Raw genomic sequence first — 8,974 nt, 5'->3', positions numbered from 1 at the left:
CTTGCTGGGGTCGTTTGACCCCAGTACTCTTTCCTGCCATGGCAGGGGGTTGGACTTGATGATCTGCTCAGGTCCCTTCCGACCTTACTAACTATGAAAATATGAAACTATGAAAGTGCAGTGCCCAGAACTGGACGCAGCTCTCCAACTGCGGTCTCACAGTACATTGGGAATATCACTATCTTAGTTTTACATGAGATGCATTAGTTGATGCATGCCAGCGTGTTATTTGCCCTGCTAACCACCACATCGCAGTGATGGCTCATATTAATGTGATGGTGAAGCATCACCCACAGGTCCCTTTCAGCCATAGTGCAAGTCAAGCTGTCACCAGCAAGCCTGTAGGTATGTTGAGGGTTGTTTGCCCCCATATTGAGCACTTTGCCTTCGACATGTTAAACTTCATCTGGTTCTGGTCTGTTCAACTCTCTAGCCTGTCCAGATCTGCCTGTATCTGCAACCTATCTTCTGACGTGACCACACTGCTCCATAACTTGGTGTCGTCCACAAACTTGGCCAGCAAGATTTTCACTTCCCCATCCAAATCATTGATAAAGATATTGAAAAGCACGAGTCCCAGCATGTACCCTTGAAGGACACCACTGGCCACTTCTCACCAGGATGACATAGATCTGTTCATGAGAGCTCTCTGGGTCCTACCATGCAGCCAGTTTTCCACCCACTGAACCGGCGAGCAGCTGAGCCTGCAATCTTCCAATTTTCCCACAAGGCTATCATGGGATACTAGATCAAAAACCTTTTGGAAGTCTAGGTATATAATGTCTACCTTGCCTTCCGTGTCCAGGTGGTGAGAGACCTGTTCGTAGAAGGAGATGAGATTGGTAAAACAAGACCTACCCATGACAAAGCCATGCTGGCTGTTGTTCAGAATCTTACCTTCCGTGACTGTATCGCACACAGATGCTTAACGAACTTTTACAGGATTTTCCCTGGGATGGTGGTTAGGCCTATAGTTGCTCAGGTCCTCCCTCTTCCCCTTCTTGAAGATGGGCACAATGTTGGCCCTCTTCCAATCCTCAGGGATCTTCCTGTGCGCCACGAATTCTGAAAGAGATTTGCCAGTGGTTCTGCAATGACCTCAGTCAGCTGCTTCTGCACTCTCAGGTGAAGTCCATCTGGTCCTGCTGACTTATAAATGTCTAGCTTTTCTAGTTGGTTTTGCACTCACCCAGCATGCAAAGTGTCATTCCCGGCATGCCTCCTATGAGCCTTATCTCGCTTTTCTTTCCCCTTGGTCCGGTGAAGTTCTGAAGCAAAGTGGGCTTTCAGGAGTTCAGTTTTGTCTGAATGTCGGTTGCCAGCTGCCCTGAGGTGTTGAGAAGGGGTCCCACACTTCCATCTGTTTTCCTTCTACCTAAAAGATGACTTCTTATTGTCCATGACTCCCGTGGCTCACCTAAACAAGTCGCCACCTTGGCTTTCCCACTCATTTCCCTACAAGTGCTGGCCACTAATGTATAGTCCTCCCTGAAGACCATCCCTAGCTAATAGTTGAAGCTGAGCATGTGCAACAGGAACCTTCATCACAAGCCTCCAGAAAGTATGCACTTTTAACCCGCTGTCCTCCTAAGACAGCATGGGCATGTGTAGATGAGTAAGAATGTTTGGCAGGAATTGTATGAGTGAGTCCTGTGGTACTCAGGAGCCAGTGACTGGGTTTGAGTGACCCGTCCAAATCATGTCAGAATCGTGTCATACCTGACAGGGGTTGTGATGTGAGCACTTCTGCTATGGCCCCCAGCATGCAAACGTCTGAAGTCATGCAGGAGCTTCCTCACCAGCATCCAGCTTCTCGATGCCACACCCAAGGAGACACAGCTATGGATGTGGAAAGAGAGGCTGAAGAAAATACATGCCAATGAAAAAATGCACTTTCCACCAGGGCTGACGAAGGTGGTATCGGTGGCGATGCCTCAACCACCCTTGTACCAGAGTCAGATGTTCCAAGGACCTAATGAAGAAGTGGGGTTCTAATGTTGGTTCAGTCACTTGTGATGGCAGCAAAGAGCCTCAGGTTATTCAACACATGCTGCAATGTTCGCTCCTCAAAGGCACGTGTAGGAGGAAAGATCTCACCAAGTACAACAAGCCGGCACAAGCATGTGTAACAAGATGATCAAATGTAGTGCTGAGACATGAGAAGAGGAAGAAGTGACAGGTGAATGTATCAGATGAGAGTACAGATGATTGGAAGATTCATGATTGACAGTGATTGAGTGCCCTTTACGCAGGATTGATGGGTTGCTGAAAGTTGTGTGATGAAAGCCAATAAAACTCGCAGTTTGGCACAGTTGAGGTTGTTCGAGTGTGGTTGTGCATGCAGTGATTGTGAGGGTGAGAAGCTGTTTGAAGCTGTCTGCATTTGAAAGAGTTGTGCCAGGTTGAGAGGCTGGTGTGAGCCGTTCTGTCTCACTCCCTGTGAAGAGTGAGTGGCAGTATTGCTGTGTAGCTCAGTCTCTGGGCACTTTCCTGCCTCCCAGCCTGTCGGATCTGCGGACCTCCTTGGATTGTTTGACCGGTTTGGATCTTGGATTGCCACAGTTTTGACATTCTGTTGCTCTGACCAGTTCTTAGTTAGGAGGGTGGTGAAGCACTGGGACGGGTTGTCCAGAGAGGTGGTGCAATCTCCATCCTTGGAGGTTTTTAAGGCCCAGCTTGACAAAGCCCTGGCTGGGATGATCTAGTTGGGGATGGTCTTGTGTTGGGCAGAGAGTTGGACTAGATGTGACCTCCTGAGGTCCCTTCCAACCCTAATGTTCTATGACCCTATGATTCAAGCTGATTTCCATTTATTCACCTGTTTTGTATTTGGTAAAGTATTACTGCATCCTTGTCATTGTATGTGTTACCTGTTTTTACCTAATTGTTATTATCACCTTTTCCCTTTTATTTTCATTTCCTGTTCTTAATAAATTGCCTTTGTTTTGTGAACCCTTAATTTTGGTTCCTTGTGTAAGGCAAGGCTCCCAGCCAGCAGTTTTTAACAGACACCAGGGCTGCTGGTCAGCCTGATTCAGCTTTAACCTTCCTGTCCACTGGTGACAAAATTCATTTCCTAGTGGGTCCAAGTCTTAAAATTTGACTTGCTGCAGAACTTCCTCAACTGGTGTCTGCAGCAGACTCATTAACATTATATGTGTGTCAACTGCTGAAGGCAACCGAACTCTGCTCTCTCAGGGTAGGCTGCATTTATCTGAGTGATTGTGCTGGGATTTTTAAATGCTCATTTGAAAATCCAGGTTGCAACAGCTAAGATCATCCTTTTTGCATGCTCTGCTTTTTCCTGCTTGATTGTTCCTGTGGGGCTGCTGTTCTGAAAGTTTTATTTTCACCACTCCCTCATGGAGGCCTCACTTTTGTTCCATCTTGTTATTTTCCTGAGGATATAATGTAGGTCAGCCAGGGCAGAACTCTTAATGGTGTATGGAAAGCATAACACCATGGACTGAAAACTAAAAAGACCACAAAGTTCTAATTAATGGAAAGTAGGTCCTTGGAGTCAGATCAGCTAAATGCTCTTCACTTCTGGTGGCTCTGCTATATGGCTCTGTCAAGTGCCGCTGAGAAAAGTCTACGCAGCTCTGTGGAAAAAGCCATTACAGATGAATTCAGTGAGAGAGGCCAGGAAACAGAGGTGGCAATGGACATGTTTTTGTTAATTGTGAGGCACAAACATTACGGATTCAGAAAGAAAGAGACAGGGTTTGGGCGAGGGACAGGCGTTACACAAAATGACATTACACATAAACTAGTTTAAGTGATCAGAAACTGGTTTAAACCTGTAACAGAACATCAGTTCAGTGCACATAAACCAGTTTCAAAATGGCCAAAACTGGTTTGTGATAAACCTGGCTGAATGTAGTATCAGACTTAACTGATGGAGCTCAAATGGGTTTATGCAACTTCTGTCCCAGACCCCTTCCTGGTTTAAGTTAAACCAGAGTCCTCCAGCATTCTGGCATGCTCTCTGGGCTGTGCTCTCTGCTCCAGCAGAGCAGGGCTGGCCCCACTCCTCTGCTCCCCAGCCGGAGCAGGGACAGGCAGGGGCAGGGGCTTAGCTAGGTGCTGGCCTCAGAAGGGAGCAGGGAAGAGGTTCATTCCCTGTCTCCCTCCCCTGTCCCACCAGCACAGCTTGCTTTTCTCCTCAGGCTGCTCACACTCCAGGACACCATGACAGGGGCTGCAGCCCCCATCACAGTCACTCCCGCCTTTCCACTCCAGCGGTGGGGTAGGGCACGGCCAAAGCCTGGCCAGCACGGCCCATTAGGCAAGGGGCAGGGTGGGGGTTTATTTCCCTTCCCTCCGGCATCTGGCAGAGGATGCAGGAGGGGCTCATCCTGTGGTTCACCTTGCGCAGGGAGTGAGTGACGGGGGTGGCGGCTGGGGTGGGTAGACCCAGCTGTGGTCCTCGGGTCCTGGCCTGAGTGACTGTAGGTATGTGCCTGCTTTTCCTCAGTCCAGAGGGAATGTCTGTACAGTTGCAAATTGGTTCAACCTAGGCAAGTTAGACTAACCTGAAAAATTGAATCAATTCAGACTTTGACTTTTTGAATGTCAGTCCTTAGCCTTGATGTGACGTAATAAATTCAGAATAGTCCATGGGGCCAATGATCTCTACTACCTGAAGACACAAACTACTGCATTCCTCAGTTTTATTTTCAAGCTACCAGAGATTTCAAAAACGGAAAAAGGGGAAAGAAGCCTGTGACAGCAGGAATACTGTTTTTAATATTACATGGAGCTGCTTGATTGATTACACAAGAGAAAGCCATATGGTTGGGCTGCATTAGGTAGGCTACTTGTTGTCAATGTGTTGCAAATGTTAAACTTACACAGAGAATTATATAATTTTATGGAGATCAACAGTTTTTGCCAAGGACTGCCAAAACTTTGAACACAACAGAAAAGATGGGCAAGCAGCTTGGGCAGGAATTCATCTGCCTCATGGCATATGGTATCTGCCGATGTGGAAGTTCCTAAAAGATCTATCACTTAACTGTACCTGTCAAGCCATTCACTGAACAAGCTCCTTTCATGAAGGTGAATAGCTCAAAGCATTTGTACCACTTACAAAAATCTCCTTTGTTATTGTTTCACATGCTAATTTTTATATGAAGAGGAAATAACTTGCTGAATCAGAACGGAAAGTTGATTGTAGTCTGATTTGTAATCCCCTTGTTATAAATAAGAGATGAAGGCTACCTCCATTTATTTTTAAAGTCATCAGGTATCATTACAATTGGTGCATTTGAACCTGAAACTTCAGTGTAATTTTCTAAAAGGTTTCCCAAGCTGACAGAGCCTATTTTAGGTGCAATTCCAAGTCTGTCAAATCTCCTGCAGTTTAAAATTGAGGGTAGCCTAGATAGATTTCAGCCACTAAAATGTTTGGTCTCGCAAAGAGCTATTCTGGGTGCCTTGTTGCTGTTAGTTTACATACTTCTGCTAGGATGACTCATTTCACAATCTAACTTGGATTTCCATTTTTACTCCAGCGCTACTCATCCTTAGTTTTCAGCAGTCCTAATAAAGGAACAGCTTCATGTAGTCATGAAGACTTGGCTGTGAAAGAATTTCTTGCACCTAAATTTAACTAAGATGCAAGCATCTGCAGAGGGATGAGCAAGGCCAACAAATTGATCTAGAGGGGTTTGGTTTAAGTCTTGTAAGTTATATTTAAGAAGCAATTTTGACTTGCTGGTTCAGCAATGCTTTACCAGGAGTTCTATCTTCCATCTCCTTGTCCCCTTTGCACAGATTAGACACAATTATTTTGTCATGTGAGTGCTTGGTAGATGTTTCAGTGATCTAAAAATACCGTGCACCAGTATCATTAAATGTCATGGGCTAGAACCTCAGCTCCGGCAGAGACAGGGGAGCAAAATGACAGAAACAGAAGGTGGCTGTGTTTCTCCTTTTCTCCCCTTGATCCTAACCCCTCAAGCTTGTTCCTAGCTAGAAATGGCTTTCTTTTCCTGACAGTGCATCTTTTCTGGGAGGGAATGGTTTCAGGCTAGTTCTGTATCAGCTGTAGAGTTTCCCTGTGCTGGGTACATCCTTTAGGAGCCAAGCGAGTTGGCTTTGAGGCTGGTTTGAACCACCAGACCATTGCAAAACAGTCACAGTGGGGACTTTAAGGGCACTCTATAGATTATAGAGAGAGCTGGAAAGCATCCCAAGAGATCGTGTTGTCCAACACCCTGCCCAGAGGCAGAATCCAGACTATGGAGAGCATCCCTGACAGATGTTTTGAATCAGCTGACAATAGGGAAGGGAAAAATAAAATCCATATTATTTCTCCACTGAGCTCCACCAGATGTTGGATGGGAAAAGAGATTTCATGGGAAGCTTGTTTCTAAAGATGGTTGCTATAGTATTGCTGTGTGGCTATGGCCTACCTCAGCAGCAGCCACAGCAAACACTAGCCAGGCAGGAAGGGCAGCTGGAGGTTACAGGAATAATTCTGCTATTCACAGCGATGTAAAGAAGGAGCAATGCTAACTGAAATCCTCTGTAGGTGTGAAACTGTATAGCAAAACAGTCAGGCTCACTGATACACATGTTTGTGCAAAGTAAGAGCCAGCATTGTGACAATAAGCAGGAAATCATGCAGGTAGAGCTGTATTAAAAGAGATGCTACTTTGGGACTACACGGGTGGGAACAGCTAAAACCTTAATTTATAATGGCATGTTGCAAATACTGTAGTGGCTACTATTAGTCACAGGGATTAGGCCGGTGGTTCTCAACCTAATCAGACCTAAGGCAATTCTTTTTAGACTCAAGGCACATGTTACAATATGCCAGCTTTTAGTTTTCACTCTTTATTGACTATACAAAAATAACAGTCTTTTTTTTTCCTGTGGCATAAAACTCAGAAAGACCACATCAGGTCAGAATGTTTTAAACACGCTGGATTCCTATTTGAAATCTCTGGTTTTATCTTGTGAATCATATTTATAGACCTAACATTGTGTGGCACCCTATGGCACCCTTGCAAGGACTGCAGGAGAATCAGTGCATACGGCAAACACTGCAACATCATTGCTATGCAGTTTCTGGTCTGTGGTTTCAACAAAGTGTGCTTGGAAGAAGAAATTAAATCATAATACAAGAGTATCACAGAGCAACTGGAGGGATGGCTGAGGTTTCTGAAGGGTCAAGAACTGCTGGGCCAAGGAATGGAAGTGAAGCCCTGAAAGGTCTTGGACTAGTTCCTATGAGAGCAGTGAATTTGGTGAGAGGTCTGGATGCAGCGATCTAGTGCTAAAGGGTTTTCGCCAAATAAACCTTAAACTCAGTCAGATTCTGAACTGACATCTCGGGTATGCAGGAAACAGTGATGAGCTAGCCATAATGGAAGGACTTTGACTTTTTAAATACTTTATTCAGGGGTTCAGGGGTACAACAATGGTGGCCGCTTGCAAGCGAAAGCACCAACAACTTACTACCAACCCAAAACCGAGATCGGACAGCCATAATGGAAGGAAGGAAGGAAGGAATCTTATATTTTATCCTGTAAATGTCAAAGCATTTGCTGTGGATGCAAAGCAAAGAGAGGAATTGGTTCAGCTGAAGGAAGAGCTTTCTGCTTCCCATTCAAGAGCTATTTAGGAGGTCCATGAAGAGGGAGTCTATACAGATATTTAGGGTCCACACTGGGCATTGCCCTCTGTTAGCTTGAGGTATGTGAGCCATCTGTGCCTGGCAATAGCTTTCCCTTGAAAGCTTCAGCCCAACCATCACATTGTGATTCCTGTTCCTCACGCTGAGCCCTTCTACCTATCAGCCTGCAGACTACTTGTCTCTCCTTCTGTCTTTGGCTCTAATTATGATTTATAGAGACAGAAAGTAGGATGCAAAAGGGCTGCAAGTCAGGAGCAGCGGACTCAGGCCTTGATGTTCAGCACGGTTTCTGGGGTCAGCCTGAATGGCCACCAGAGGTTGCAGTAGGGCTTTTCCTTGTAGCTGGCAGTTATGGCCTTGAGGACAGCTTTAAGTTTGATGCTAATGATTAGTGTGTACATAAGCTGAGAGGTCCAAAACTGTAAGGCCCTGAAGCACTTATTTCAAGATGGGCTTTGAGGAACGTCAGTCACTGGGATTACAGTTTTGAAGTTGAATTACTAGGCTACACGTTCTGAGCACACAGGCGTGGGGTATGGGATGAAGTAGGCAAGCATGGGTAAATATGTCCTATAGGTATCCTTAAACCATGTGTCTATGGATCTATGAGGACCTATCCCGTGTTAAGAAGTTCATGAGAAAAGCATGCTGATTCTGAATGGCACGGTTACCTTGGAGAGTTGGAGATTCATGCAACAATCCTTCAGCATTAACTTTCACACACTAGGCAAAATAGAGCCATCTCCCAAGAGTTTGAAAATAAATCACGTTATACAAGGAGAGCAAGTCTTGTGACCAAAGAGAGGCTTTTAGCATAGTATTATGCTACACAGATTGCTTTCAAACTTATGGATATAAAGGAACCACTAAGAGAGTGCAGTAATGCTGCTGTATGTCCACCATGCAGCATGTGGCAGGGTGTCCAGGAGACAAATGCATTCAGGTGGCTGCTCCCTGTCTACTGGAGTCTAGGACAAAAATGCTTCCAGGGACAGTGCTCGCATATCCCTGCCATCACTGTCAGAGCAAGCTAAGTAAAATGCTGTAAGCATGCTGCGGCTTGTGCACAGTCCTGGGCCCTTGAATTTCTACTCCTACAGGAAGGGAAGGTCTTTTCACCCTGTCACGGAGTCACGTGAGTGCCCCATGACTGTGAGGGTGATTGGCAGAGCTGCCAATCACCCGGGCAGCTCAGGTGCCGGTTACCAGGGCGACCAGGCGGGTCACGTGGCCAGAAGGGGGCAGGGCCAGGCCTTTATAAACAGCTTAGGCCGGAGCCTGCCTCACAATTTGCTTCTGGCTGCTGCAGGAGCAGGAGCAGGAGCAGGA

The sequence above is a fragment of the Crocodylus porosus genome, unplaced genomic scaffold, assembly GCF_001723895.1.
Source record: "Crocodylus porosus isolate Cpor-Errol unplaced genomic scaffold, CroPor_comp1, whole genome shotgun sequence".
Taxonomy (NCBI): domain Eukaryota; kingdom Metazoa; phylum Chordata; order Crocodylia; family Crocodylidae; genus Crocodylus; species Crocodylus porosus.
Note: the sequence above shows the minus strand (reverse complement) of the source record.